The sequence below is a fragment of the Aquarana catesbeiana genome, linkage group LG05, assembly GCF_042186555.1.
Source record: "Aquarana catesbeiana isolate 2022-GZ linkage group LG05, ASM4218655v1, whole genome shotgun sequence".
NCBI classification, from domain to species: domain Eukaryota; kingdom Metazoa; phylum Chordata; class Amphibia; order Anura; family Ranidae; genus Aquarana; species Aquarana catesbeiana.
The window spans coordinates 246839825-246855413 of NC_133328.1; the positions used below are offsets into that span (position 1 = coordinate 246839825).

General features: G+C 44.2%; 1 protein-coding gene across 2 annotated transcripts in view; it reads right to left on the reverse strand.

The window, feature by feature from the left end:
- The window catches only part of TNS3 (tensin 3), a 621029-nt gene extending 607564 nt beyond the window's left edge, over positions 1 to 13465 (reverse strand). For both annotated transcript variants that reach the window (XM_073630678.1, XM_073630677.1), the window contains exon 1: positions 13146 to 13465. The gene's annotated coding sequence lies outside the window, so the exon portion shown is untranslated. The remainder of the gene's footprint in view (positions 1 to 13145) is intronic.
- Between the last annotated feature and the right edge of the window lie 2124 nt (positions 13466 to 15589).

Genomic DNA, 15589 nt, shown 5'->3' on the forward strand with positions numbered 1-15589 from the left:
ATATGCGGGCACGACTTACGTGTGCGTTTTCTTTGCTGCGCAAGCTCGTGGGGACGCTTTAAATTTTTAAAAATTTTTTATTTCTTATTTTTACATTTTTATTTACATTGTCACTTTAAAAAAAAATAATAAAAAATGTGATCACTTTTATTGCTGTCACAAGGAATGTAAACATCCCTTGTGACAGTAATAAGTGGTGACAGGTACTCTTTATGGAGAGATCGGGGGTCCTCCTTTGCACTTCAAAGTATTCAGATTGCCAAAAACGGCAATTCTGAATACTTTGATTTTTTTTTTTTAAACGGCGCCATCGGCAGCCGTTGTGACGTCGCTTCTGTGTTTACAGAAATAAGACTGGAACGAAGCCGTTTCCGGCTTTGTTCCAGTCCTCCTCTAGCCGGTTGAAGTGCCAGATCAAGTCTCGGGTCTCCCGGTGGGACAGGAGGGACGGAATTTCCGACACACAAAGTTTGAGAGCTTGCTATAAAATTTTCCGACAACAAAATCCGTTGTCGGAAATTCCGATCGTGTACACAAATCCGACGCACAAAGTGCCACGCATGCTCAGAATAAATTAAGAGAAAGCTATTGGCTACTGCCCCGTTTATAGTCCCGGCGTACATGTTTTACGTCACGGCGTTCAGAATGATCGGATTTTCCAACAACTTTGTGTGACCGTGTGTATGCAAGACAAGTTTGAGCCAACATCCGTCGGAAAAAATCCATGGATTTTGTTGTCGGAATGTCCAATCAATGTCCGATCGTGTGTACAGGGCATAAGAGTTCTCACAGCATTATTCCATCTAGCTAATTGCTTAGTTAGAATAACATGGTCCACGGGAGGACAAATGGACTAAATGAACGTCCGTGCCCCAGTGGTCAAAGTGGGGAACTTCCAGACACATCCGCTCACTATAACACATCCAGATACTACCTTGTAAAACTATGAGAATTATATGCAATTGTTGCTATATACCAAAATCTTCATCCATAAACAGAATAATAAAGTGCTAGTAAAGAAAATGTGTATATAAAAAGCAACACAAAATATATATATGTAATATCCTATTAATAGTCCAAAGTGACTTGTGCAATCAATGTCCATAAATGTGACTCTCCAAAGTGGCTGGTGCCGAATTCCAAAGTGACTATATACACACACGACAAATTGGTCACAACTTCTGTGCAGAAAGCGATCAACACTCGTGCTCCCCTCTCGGTTGCAAACTCACCAGATAGCTGCACCCCCAGAGGGGTAAAATGCTCGTAGTGAGATCAGCCTTTGTTCCAGGTATCTAATGCAGCGACCTCTTCCACGGTGTGTTAAATCACAGGATATCAGCATGTGGATGGGTGGAAAGGGACACTCAGTGTAAATCCAAATTAAAAAAAGGTTTTTTTCTTTATTTATAAAAAAAGGCACTCGCTAGTGCCAAAAGCTTGAACAGCGTGAATTCAACAGATCTGGAAAGTCGTGTGTTCTACAGACCAGATACAGGAAACTGGAAGTGATGTGATCGCTTTCCAAGTTCTGACTTACGCGTATCATGATCAGAAGCAGTGCCACCGTGGTACTTCTCACGTCTCTTTATACAGTATGTGGAATCGCTAAGCCTACCCCATAGATTGTCCGAAATGCTCAAAATCAGAGCTGTTTTTTTTTTTGGGGGGGGGGGGGCAGAATTAATCATTGGGGCCATCTGGTGAATGTGGAACCGAGAATGGAACATGAGTGTTGATCACTTTTTGTACAGAAGTTGTGACTAGGGATGAGCTTCGAGTTCGAGTCGAACTCATGTTCGACTCGAACATTGGCTGTTCGCAAGTTCACCGAACAGCGAACAATTTGGGGTGTTCGCGGCAAATTCGAATGCCGCGGAACACCCTTTAAAAGTCTATGGGAGAAATCAAAAGTGCTAATTTTAAAGGCTAATATGCAAGTTATTGTCATAAAAAGTGTTTGGGGACCTGGGTCCTGCCCCAGGGGACATGGATCAATGCAAAAAAAGTTTTAAAATCGGACGTTTTTTCCAGGAGCAGTGATTTTAATAATGCTTAAAGTCAATCAATAAAAGTGTAATATCCCTTTAAATTTCGTACCTGGGGGGTGTCTATAGTGTGCCTGTAAAGGGGCGCATGTTTCCTGTGTTTAGAACAGTCTGACAGCAAAATGACATTTTGAAGGAAAAAACTCATTTAAAACTACCCGCGGCTATTGCATTGCCGACAATACACATAGAAGTTCATTGATAAAAACGGCATGGGAATTCCCCAAAGGGGAACCCCGAACCAAAATTTAAAAAAAAAAATGACGTGGGGTTCCCCCTAAATTCCATACCAGACCCTTCAGGTCTGGTATGGATTTTAAGGGGAACCCCGCGCCAAAAAAAAAAAAAAAACCGGCGTGGGGTCCCCCCAAAAATCCATACCAGACCCTTATCCGAGCACGCAACCTGGCAGGCCGCAGGAAAAGAGGGGGGGACGAGAGTGCGGCCCCCCCTCCCTCCTGAACCGTACCAGGCCACATGCCCTCAACATTGGGAGGGTGCTTTGGGGTAGCCCCCCAAAACACCTTGTCCCCATGTTGATGAGGACAAGGGCCTCATCCCCACAACCCTGGCCGGTGGTTGTGGGGGTCTGCGGGCGGGGGGCTTATCGGAATCTGGAAGCCCCCTTTAACAAGGTGACCCCCAGATCCCGGCCCCCCCCCCTGTGTGAAATGGTAAGGGGGTACATAAGTACTACCTACCATTTCACGAAAAAAGTGTCAAAAATGTTAAAAATGAGACAGTTTTTGACAATTCCTTTATTTAAATGCTTCTTCTTTCTTCTATCTTCCTTCATCTTCTGGTTCTTCTGGTTCTTCTGGCTCTTCTGGTTCTTCCTCCGGCGTTCTCGTCCAGCATCTCCTCCGCGGCGTCTTCTATCTTCTTCTCCTCGGGCCGCTCCGCACGCATGGCATGGGGGGGAGGCTCCCGCTCTTCTCTTCTTCTTTTCTTCTCTTCTTCTCTTCTTCATTTTCTTCTCCGGGCCGCTCCGCAATCCATGCTGGCATGGAGGGAGGCTCCCGCTGTGTGACGGCGCTCCTCGTCTGACAGTTCTTAAATAACGGGGGGGGGGGGGGTGACCCCGCCCCCCTCTGACGCACGGTGACTTGACGGGACTTCCCTGTGACGTCACGGGGAATGCCACAGGGAAGTCCCGTCAAGTCACCGTGCGTCAGAGGGGGGCGGGGTCACCGGGTGGCCCCGCCCCCCGTTATTTAAGAACTGTCAGACGAGGAGCGCCGTCACACAGCGGGAGCCTCCCTCCATGCCAGCATGGATTGCGGAGCGGCCCGGAGAAGAAAATGAAGAAGAGAAGAAGAGAAGAAAAGAAGAAGAGAAGAGCGGGAGCCTCCCCCCCATGCCATGGGTGCGGAGCGGCCCGAGGAGAAGAAGACAGAAGACGCCGCGGAGGAGATGCTGGACGAGAACGCCGGAGGAAGAACCAGAAGAGCCAGAAGAACCAGAAGATGAAGGAAGATAGAAGAAAGAAGAAGCATTTAAATAAAGGAATTGTCAAAAACTGTCTCTTGTCATTTTTAACATTTTTTACACTTTTTTCGTGAAATGGTAGGGGTACTTATGTACCCCCTTACCATTTCACACAGGGGGGGGCCGGGATCTGGGGGTCACCTTGTTAAAGGGGGCTTCCAGATTCCGATAAGCCCCCCACCCGCAGACCCCCACAACCACCGGCCAGGGTTGTGGGGATGAGGCCCTTGTCCTCATCAACATGGGGACAAGGTGTTTTGGGGGGCTACCCCAAAGCACCCTCCCAATGTTGAGGGCATGTGGCCTGGTACGGTTCAGGAGGGAGGTGGGGCCGCACTCTCGTCCCCCCCTCTTTTCCTGCGGCCTGCCAGGTTGCGTGCTCGGATAAGGGTCTGGTATGGATTTTTGGGGGGACCCCACGCCGTTTTTTTTTTTTTTTTTTGGCGCGGGGTTCCCCTTAAAATCCATACCAGACCTGAAGGGTCTGGTATGGAATTTAGGGGGAACCCCACGTCATTTTTTTTTTTAATTTTGGCCGGGGTTCCCCTTAATATCCATACCAGACCTGAAGGGCCTGGTATGGAATTTAGGAGGACTCCCACGTCATTTTTTTTTTTTAATTTTGGTTCGGGGTTCCCCTTTGGGGAATTCCCATGCCGTTTTTATCAATGAACTTCTATGTGTATTGTCGGCAATGCAATAGCCGCGGGTAGTTTTAAATGAGTTTTTTCCTTCAAAATGTCATTTTGCTGTCAGACTGTTCTAAACACAGGAAACATGCGCCCCTTTACAGGCATACTATAGACACCCCCCAGGTACGAAATTTAAAGGGATATTACACTTTTATTGTTTGACTTTAAGCATTATTAAAATCACTGCTCCTGAAAAAACGGCCGTTTTTAAAACTTTTTTTTGCATTGATCCATGTCCCCTGGGGCAGGACCCAGGTCCCCAAACACTTTTTATGACAATAACTTGCATATAAGCCTTTAAAATTAGCACTTTTGATTATTCATGTTCGTGTCCCATAGACTTTAACGGTGTTCGCATGTTCGAACGAACTTTTTTCCTGTTCGCATGTTCTGGTGCGAACCGAACAGGGGGGTGTTCGGCTCATCCCTAGTTGTGACCAATTTGTCGTATGTAGTCACTTTGTAATTTGGCACCAGTCACATCAGTTTATTCTGCTGGCTCTGGAACCTGGATGAACCAACCAACAAATCTTCTGATCTACAATGCAATACCTGGGCTCTGGCTGTCTAGATATACCAGTCTGGGTAACATCTGGCCCTCAATCTGTCAAGACTTCTGCTTCCTTAAAAAATATCAGACCATGAGAACAATTAAACCCCAAATTCTATTATTATTGTGCGGTATAGGGTTGGCTGAGAGTCAAAAGGAAAGTGACAGCTGGCTCTCAAAGCCAAAATCGCGGTTTGGAATACCTGGAACCCTGAGAAGAGTTGGCTGCATGGAATAGAGTGCTGGACTGCATGGGATGGCAAGTATGTTTCTTAAGGCCTGGCTCACACCTATGCCTTTTTCAGTGCATTTTAAGTTTCGCAGAAACGCCCTACAGTCAGTCAATTTAACATGGCTTCCTATGGGTCACATTTACATCTCTGCATTTTCCACTGTTGCGTTTTTTTGGAAATGGTCAGGGACTATTTTTTTTCTTGGAGCAGGTTGCATTTTAGGTTCCATAGACTTCAAACGGAGATGCATCAAAAACACAGTGCTTCAATTTTTTATGCATTTTTGCTGGTTTCTCTCGCAAGGCAACAGACACCTCCCAAGAACGCTTCAAAACCGCACTAAAAATGCATAAAAAAAGTGTGGGAAAAAAATGCACAGAGAAAACGCATCAACCGCAACCTGCAACCAAGCCTTGAAGTACAATATATACAGCGGGTAAAATAACTATTGAACATGTCACCATTTTGCTAGGTAAATATACTACTAAAGGTGCTGCTATTGACATTAAATTTTCATCATGTCGGTAATAACCCATGCAATCCATACATACAAAGAAGACCACACATATATGTTCAAAAATGAAGTTATGTGTAATAAAACGGAATGACACAGGGAAAAAGTATTGAACACATGAAGAAAGGGAGGTGCAAAAAGGCCACTTGTGGAGAGCTATAGAAAGACCTGCAATTAGCAGGTACAATTGTTTCAAAGAAAACAATACATAATGCCCTCAAACGCCATGGCCTGTATGCCTGCTCACCACGCAAGACTCCACTGCTGAAGAAAAAGCATGCTGAAGCTCGTTTAAAGTGTGCTGCACAACATTTAGACAAGCTTGTGATATACTGGGAGAATATAGTCTGGTCAGATGAGACCAAAATTGAACTCTTTGGATGCCATAATACACACCATGTTTGGAAGTAAAATGGCACTGCACATCACCCTAAAAACACCATACTAACAGTGAAGTTTGGAGGTGGGAACATCATGGTGTGTTGCTCTTTTTCAGCATATGGTACTGGCAAACTTTATTTTACTGAAGGAAGGATGAATGGAAAACTGTACCTAGACATTCTTAATAAAAATCCACTGCCATCTACCAGGATGTTGAAGATGAAACAGTGGTGGACATTTCAGCAAGACAATGATCCCAAACACAAAGCCAAGGAAACTCTCCATTGGTTTCAAATAAAGAACATAAAGCTGCTAGAATGTCCCAGCCAATCACCTGACTTGAATCCAATAGAAAATCTATGGAAAGAACTAAAAAACAGAGTTCATAAAAGACGCTCACGGAACCTTCAAGATTTGAAGACCGTTTGTGTGGAAGAATGGGCCAAAATCATACCCGAGCCATGCAACAAGTTTTTCTATACAGGAGGTGTCTAGAAGCTGTCGTTCCCAACAATGGATTTTGTACGAAGTATTAAATAAATTTCAGTTAGCGTGTTCAATGCTTTTTCCCTGTGTCATTCCATTTTATTACACATAACTGAATTTCTGAACTTATTTGCTTTGGTCTCTTAGTATATATGGATTGCATGGGTTGTTACCGACATGTGGTGACAATTTTATGTTAATAGCACCTTTAGAAATATATAGAAAATGGTTACTTGTTCAATACTTATTGTTCCTGCTGTATAGTTGCTGACTTCTAATTTTTCTGAACCCAGGTGAAGTTCTGTTGCATGTGCTTTAGGTGCAGTGCCTTAAAAACATCCTATTTGCAGAATCTTTGATACATTTTCTTTAAAATACAGGAGGAAGATTGTAACGCACCAGACCTAAAGTGCACACTGCACAGGTGTGAACACAGCCCTAAGACCCCTTTCACACTGGGGCGCTTTGCAGGTGCTACAGCGGTAAAAATAGTGCCTGCAAAGCACCCTGAAAGAGCCGCTCCTGTCTCTTCAGTGTGAAAGCCCCGAGGGCTTTCACACTGGAGCGGTACGCTAGCAGGATGGTAAAAAAAAGTCCTGCTAGCAGCATCTTTGGAGCGGTGTGTATACCGATCCTGCCCATTGAAATCAATAGGCAGTGCGGCTATACCGCCGGCAAATCGCTGCTGCAGCAGCTCTTTGCGGGTGGTTTTAATTCTTTTTCGGCTGCTAGCGGAGGTTAAAAGCGTCCCGCTATCGGCCGAATACCCCCGCAAATACGACGGAAAAGCAGTGCTTTACCGCCGAACGCCCCAGTGTGAAAGGGGCCTAATGGGACTCTGCCACTACGAAAGCACAATTTCAGTTGTGTATATACAATGCAGACACCTACAATAACTGCCTGTTATCTGCTAAGTATTCACAGTTTGTCACATTTTCAAAGTTCACAAGTCTCTTTTTTGTTTTTTCTTTGCATATGCTGTTACGTTTTGAATACAGTAGAGAAAGGTTACAACAGGTTTTCATTGCTGTTCGTGTCCCCCTTGTAGAAATCCCTCAACCAGAAAGAAAGTAAAATGCAGAGTTGCTTCAGTGTGAACCTAGCCTTCCTGTATGAAACGCAGGTACAGCAGTTCATTCAAATGAATGGGCTGCCATGCCTGCGCAAACGCGGATTTCAGAGCCACAGTAGTGTGAACCAGGCCTAAAATCACCAGTGAAGTCACAGAAAGCAACAACCTCATGACTGGAGTTGCTCTTTATACTGTGCATTTTAAAGAATATTAAAAAAAAAAAAAAAAATACTACAAATCAATATTTATAAAAGTTTTTTCTGCATGCAGAATTTTATCACAATACTGATATGGCAGACCTGGAAAGTACAGGCAACCACAAAGAAATTATTATTGTGTTGAAAATGTACAATTAGCTACAAAATAATTAGAGGACTTACAGAAGCACCCATTCACACTAGCGTAGCGTGACTTTGGGCACTGCACGTATGTATGCTTTGATGCTTCATATGTATGACAGCCAATTCATGTCAATGGGCTGCCCTACGTGCAATAAACGTGTACTTTTTTTGCACTACCGGCTTTGAACTTTGTGTGCAAGAGTGCACTTCCTCTTAACTACTTCAGCCCTGGAAGGTTTTACCCCCTTCATGACCAGGCCATTTTTTCTGATACAGCACTGCGTTACTTTAACTGACAATTGCGTGCACGTGCGACGCTGTACCCAAATAAACCTCTGCGTTTTTTATTTTTTTGTGCTCTCAACAATTTAGAAAAAAATACTATAAGAAGCGACTACAATACTGCCAGAAGCGACGTACAAGTCGTTTCATGTAGCCGGGCCGCCTTGCTGTAGTAAAATGTGTGGAAGGCAGTCCGGAAGTGGTTAAACACACTTGGGGCGGCTTTAACAACGAATGGTGCCACATCCATGACACATTGGGGTTGATTTACTAAAACTGCAGAGCTCAAAATCTGCTGTGCATAGTAGCCAGCTTCTAACTTCAGCTTGTTCAATTAAGCTTTGAAACTAAAAAACGTGGAAGCTGATTGATTTCTATTCAGAGCTGCACCAGATTTTCCACTTTTAGTAAATCAACCCGTGGTTTTTGCATTTTCGTGAATGTGTGCAAAATTGCGTGATTTTACGGGCTACCCTAGTGTGAATGGGGACTTGTAGACTGACTTGTTGACTTATAGAATCTTGTACCTATTGGATGATGAATTTAAAGGCAAGCACTACGGGCTGAGGTACAATGAGGCCAAAGTGACCATACAGACACTCTAACCTCAATGCAGCTAAACTCCATACCTGACAAACAGACAGTGCAGCATGAAGGGATGGACACTACACCCTGTTCCAAATTATTATGCCAATGATATTTTTCTCATTTACCTAAATAATTGATGTAAACAACAGTCAGCATAATTCTCATGTTATCAACTATTAAGAGTACAATTCAAAATGTTATTGAACAAACCTCCCAATGATAAGTTTTTATATTTTTTAAAATAAAAAAAACGTACAATGCACCGTTCCAAATTATTATGCACAGTAAGCTTCAAAACACTTTATAGGTTGTAGAGAACTTAAAATTGTCATTTGTTGTGTTTGCAGCATATTTCCTGAAATCAAAAGCTATTTCAATCAAACTTTGAACAACATTTTAACTTTTTAAACATTTTAACAGGTCACGTTACATTTTAACATAGGACCCCTTATTTGATAGCAGCTTGACAAGTCTTGCATCCATTGAACTTGTGAGTTTTTGGACAGTTTCTGCTTGAATTTGTTTGCAAGATGTCAGAATAGCCTCCCAGAGCTGCTGTTTGGATGTAAACTGCCGCCCACCCTCATAGATCTTTAGCTTGAGGATGCTCCAAAGGTTCTCAATAGGATTGAGGTCGGGGGAGGATGGAGGCCACACCATGACATTCTCTCCTTTTATCCCCATAGCAGCCATTGATGCAGAGGTATTCTTTGCAGCATGAGATGGTGCATTATCATGCATGAAGATGATTTTATTACAGAAAGCATAATTCTTCCTTCTGTACCAGGGAAGGAAGTGGTCAGTCAGGAACTCCACATACTTTGCAGAGGTCATCTTTACACCTTCGGGGACCCTAAAGGGGCCGACCAGCTCTCTTCCCATGATTCCAGCCCAAAACATGACTCCACCACCGCCTTGCTGATGTCGCAGCCTTCTTGGAACAGGGTGGCCATCAACCGACCATCCACCTGGACCATATCCAGGGTTGCACAGCACTCATCAGTGAACAGGACTGTTTGAAAATTAGTCTTCATGTATTTTTCTGCCCAATGCAGCCATTTCTGCTTGTGAGCATTGGTTAGTGGTGGCCGAATGGAAGGTTTATGCACAGTTTCAAGACTCAGGAGGATTCTACACCTTGATGTCTGTGGGACTCCAGAGGCACCAGCAGCTTCAAATATCTGTTTGCTGCTATGGAATGGTGTTTTAGCAGCTGCTCTCTTGATCCAATGCATAATCTTTGTGACACTGAAATAGAATTTGTATAATAATTTAGAATAGGGTGTAGTTCCCCATCAGGTCCGCTCCCCTTGTAATTGACAGCAGATAAGTTAGTGGATTCCAAAGCCAATAGGCAGCCTGATATCCATCACAAGGGGAGCAGACCCGAAGGGAAACTAGTCCCTAAGCATCCCTCATCAAGCCCTGCCCACTGTCAAATGACACTGATAGCTGGGAGAATGTTGGATTAAAAGTGTGCACAGTATACAGACAGGCACTCCGCTTGTCTCTGTTCACCAACCCACAGTTGATCTTAAAGCAGAACTGCAAGAGGGGCTCCAGTCACCTGTGTAAAAATTTAAAGTCAGCAGCTACAAAAACTGTATTGTACTGCGCATTGTGAAAGGTCCCAAAGTCTTCTGGGACCTGTCCCGTGCCCCAGAAGACTGCAAGGAGGGAGGAGGGTGAGAAGAACTTCCGCTCCGATCTCTTGGACGGTCAGAGCAGGCACCTATCAAAATTAGGCACCCGCTTCACCCCTTCCCCAAAAGTACAATTTCGTAAACATGAGCTGAGAAGAAGGCCTTAAAAATGGAATTTCCCTTTTGGCTAAAGCTCCGCTTTAAAATATATATTTTTTTTTAACCACTTAAGTCCCAGAAGATTTAACCTCCTTCATGACCAGGCCATTTTTTGCTATCCGGCACTGCACTACTGTAATTGCGCGGTCATACAACACTGTACCCAAACGAGATTTATATAATTTTTTTTCACATAGTTTTCTTTTGGTTATATGTTATCACCACTGGGTTTTTTATTTTTTTGCGATATAAGCTTAAAAATTCTAAAAATGTTGAAAGAAAACAGAAAACAATAATTTGTACTTTCATAACATATCCAATAAAAATTTACAAAATGTTATACATTTTGGCCAAAATGTATTCTGCTATATGTTTTTGATTAAAAAAAAAAAAAAAAAAAAAATTTAAAAATCCCAATAAGTGTATATTGATTGGTTTGTGTGAAAGTTTTAGCGCCTACAAACCATGGTATATATATACTGGAACTAAATATAGTGATCAGTAATAATATACATGGTCACTGTACTAAGACTGGCTGAGAAGGCGTTAACATCTAGGGCAGGGGTAGGCAACCTTAAAGAGGTGGAGATCTACCTGAAAAACATGGGAGAAAGCAAAGATCACCGGGCACAGTGTCGCCTCCTCACACCTGATTCAAACCTCTAATTGCCGTATTACTGTGTCGCAATCGTGTGCACGGCAATCATGGGCTTAAATCAGGTGGTGAGAAGGCATATCAGTGAGAAATCAGCCCTATACTATTATGCCCAGTGTATTGCTTCACACTGACCTGAAGATCACTTCTTTCCTGCTGCTGGCACCACTCTGGAGACCGCTACCTCATTTAACAGATGGAGTGCAGTTGGTATCACTCCGCAGGGGACAGAAGCCAGCACTATAGAGGAGGCATCAGCTTATGCAGCTCTTGCTCCCTACTACAGCTTACTCTTACTTTACAAATAGTCCCTCTGCATTCCACTCTGTGTGATGCTCTTAAATGACAGATCAGCAAGCCCAGACCGCGATCTACTGGTAGATTGCAATCTACAGGCTGCTGACCCCCGATCTAGGGCAATCAAGGAGTTAAATGTGTGCCTAACAATGTGTAATGTGTGCTGCTTTTATTACTAGATATCTACGTTTCTCAGACGAGAAACTGACAGATTGCTCCATGTGTACAGAGCTCTGCATTATTTTAGCAGGTCCTAGGTCATTGGTCGGGACTTGCTGACAGGTAGCAAATATGCGTGTGCCCTAAACAGGGAAGTAGGCAGTGACGTGCATTGCAGACAGGCAGTCCACAAATGGTTAAAGAGCCGTACGGCCAGAAAAATGTTAGGGCATTATTGAATGGCCCACACTTTTCTATTAACTATCTGTCAATTGGCTTAACTAAAATGCTTCAGCCCAAAAACACTTGTAAAGACAGTTGAAGCAGCGCAAGTATGAGCCAACATACAACATACAGCCAACATACAGAGGACGGGTCCGATTGCCCATCCGAATAAGCTCTTAAAAAAAAAAAAAAAGAAAAAAATGAAGGACATGTAAATGCATTAAAAGTATATGTATACCATCACCTTCTAAAACAACCCATTCAGGTTAACAAAGAAAATCAAAACATTTGTGCATAGATACAAAAAAACAAAAACATTTTCCTCCTTTATTAAAGATGAGCACACAATCTCTTTTCTCAGGTGCATAAGAAGCTCAGAGAGCTGGGGGGAGGAAAAACAGCAGCACACTGATCTGTCCAGTGAAAGCCTGTGTAGGGGAGGCAAGAACTGACCACCATGTGTTCTCCTGCTTAGTGTGGTCAGTTTTTAATAGGAAAGCAGAGGGACTAGCAGGAACACCAGGGATTTCACACAAAGGAAGCAATACAAAAGAGAACATGATACTTTTCCATGCAAGTACACGGTACAGCAGCCACATATCAGGAATATGAAATTTTGGGTTTACATATTCTTAAAAGCTGAACTCCAGGAATGGATGTTATTGCTTAGATCTTGGAAAAGTAGAACATGCTGCATTTTTTTCTGCACAGAACTGTACTGGAACACGGCAAAATGCATCAAAAACGCATAACAGCAGAAAATAAAAAAGACCCAGAAAAGATTTTTTTTCCCCAAAAAAGGGAAGGGGGGAACGCATTGAAAAAGCATCAATAACGCACTGGAACCATGAAAAATGTGCATACAGAAAACGCATTTAGAGAGCGTGTTTATGGTGTGGACCGGCTCTTAGGCTCGGGTCACTGGTTGCAGGAATTGCATCCGTTCCCGCACCCGCAGCCAAATCACGCTGCTCTTAGGAGACGTGTGGGGGGTGCCATTCATTTTGAATGGCACCCCCACACATCTCCGTCCTCAGCACCTTTGCGGGTACCAGAGGATAATCGCATGGTCAAAAAGACCACTAGTGATGGCCGCAGGAGCCGCCGATACTATGTAACTATACAATCCATATCTGGAGGTCAGCTTTCAATGAAACATACAAATACAAAGTTTGGTCTTCAGAACAGATAATGTGGCCGGCTGCTCCTCACCCCCTAGTACTATGAAGTGTAGTCACAGAAGTGGACTTTAACCTGCTTGTTCCATGTTTACTTCCCCATCCAATCCCTCAGAGCGGAGCGCTCCTTGAAGGGAATGCGGCCACAACGTACCTGAAATAGGTCTGCTGGAGGCGGGGCTCTGTGCGATCAATCAGTTCAGGAGGGAGCTGGGAAATCCACCATCGAGCTGAGGGAACGCCGCATTCCACACTCTTCCATAGAAACCTCCGGAGAACATTTGTATTCGAGGTGTGTGAGAGGAGCGGAGTGAAATGTCTTCTCTTCCCCTTCCACTATCACTCCGCACGGGGAACTTTCTAAAACACTAACGTGACAGTCAGCAAAAGTAGTTGGAGAGTCCTCCCCCCTCCACCTCTGTGCTCTGAGCAGGCGCCTTCGACACAAGGCACCACCCCATCCTGTGTGAGGCCGGCCACACCGCTCCATCCCCTCCCACCTCTATTGTCTCCACTCAGGACTCTGTGTACTCCAAGGGCGAGAGCACCAATGGAGGGGGCTGGGTTGCTTTGGTTCCATGGATTACCTGTGTATGTATTGAGAATTCCTCACCTTTCTGCTAGCAATATTGTACTTCTATTGAGGCTTACCAAAACATCCTATGGATAATGTATTAATGGAGAAAGGTATACAGTTTTACCCCTAGGATTAAAAGACAAGTATGTATGGCCAAAGCTTTTCTGGTCACACGTGTACACTTACTTTTGCTCTCCTGTGACCCATAGTCAGCCAACAGTAGGCTTTAGCCCGACGTCACAGACCCGCTCTGGAAGGATCCCGACCATATTGTCAGGATTCACCCAGCTGCCTAATTGACAGCTGACTCTCGGTGCTTACTGGGTGCCAAACTTGGCTGCACCCGCCCCCTTTTCAGTCTGGTGCTAAAGGGACAGAGCAGAGAGCGTTGGCTGACAGTCACCGCTCTCTGTTTAGAACAGACTGAGAATCAAACCATGAGTAGGCATGTGATTTCACAGTTATCGGGTCTAGAGCTGGCAGGGGTGCTGAAAAAAAATACTCTAAGCCTTGTACACACGATCGGGAATTGTGTGATGACAGTCTGTTGGCCTCAAAGCCGACCGTTAGTACGCTCCATCAGACAATTGTCCAACTTTCCGCCGACAAATGTTGGTTAGCAGGCTAGTAAATTTTCGGCGGACAACAGTCTGTTGTCAGATTTTTCTATCGTCTGTATACAAGTCCGTCACACAAAAGTTGAAAGTACAAACACGCATGCTCGGAATCAATGCTCACCAAACACGACATTAGCAGAAGGTGCCCAAAGGGTGGCGCTCAAGAGCTGAAATTCCTCGTAGTACGTCACTACGTTCGTGTTTGTTGGCCGACAATTGTGCACCGTTTGTATGTAAGACAAGTTCCTGGAACACGGCCTTCGGAAAAAAGTCTGACGCCTCGTTGGCCAACAATTTGATCATGTGTACGAAGCTTAAGACCCCTTTTACATAGGCGTTCTCTGTTTGTCATCCATCCGTTGACGGATGAAAAATGGACACCAATCTATTTCTATGGGCAAGCAGATGATCATCCGCCTCCATTAGCACCCATATTTTTCTTCTATTTAAAAAACGGATGTAAATGAACGGTACAATCTTGCATTGGTAGTTGATGTAAGAAAACTGATGTAAACAGAATCCATTTTTCTCTTAAAAAAACATGACTGAACTGATAAAACAAACAAAACGCCTCTATTCCATTGTTTCTCAAATTTTTGTCAGTCACAGCACCCTTTAGTCTGGGTTCACACTAGTGGGAATTGGATGCTGGTTTCCTTGCATCCAATTTGCATGTCAGGAGATTGTGACTGGCTCTCTATGGAGCCGGTTCACACATCTTCGGAGCAGCTCCAGTGCGAATTGCACCGGAGTCTTGTGCATCTTCTGGTCCATTTCAAGTCCAAATTCAGCCAAAAATTCTGACTGAAATCAGACCTGAAATGGTGAACAGGCTTGCACCGGACCCCTGCTGTGAGCCGCTCCATGCTGCGGTGTGAACCCAGTCTCAAAGAGCGATTCATACCAGAACACGGTGGGAGAAACCCACATTGCGTGTGCCTTTCCCGCACCACGTTCAAAACGCACTGCGTTTGTGATCTGTTGCAGATGTTACAGTATTCCTAACAATACTCCAAACACACATCACAAACACAGTGCATTTGCCTTCACCAGTCCATACTGCAGTATCATGCGATCCAGTTGCAGTGCGTTTTTAAAAGTAGTGCTTGCACTACTTTTGGTGCGATCCAGTGCAATTTCAGCACATTCAAATGAATGGGCTGGAATCTACACCACACCACCACACTAAATCAAACAGGATTGCGACTTGCGTTCATGTGCAATTCACTATGCAGTTAGGTGTGAACCGGCCCTGAGCCTGGGTTCACAATGCGATTTCTGTGCAATGCCAATTCAGCCATACGGTTTGTATGGCTGAACTCACATTCGGAGAAAAAAATGCTGCAGGAACCTTTTTTTTTTGCTCTGGAATCGGATCGCATGTGTGTTCACTCCCATGCAATC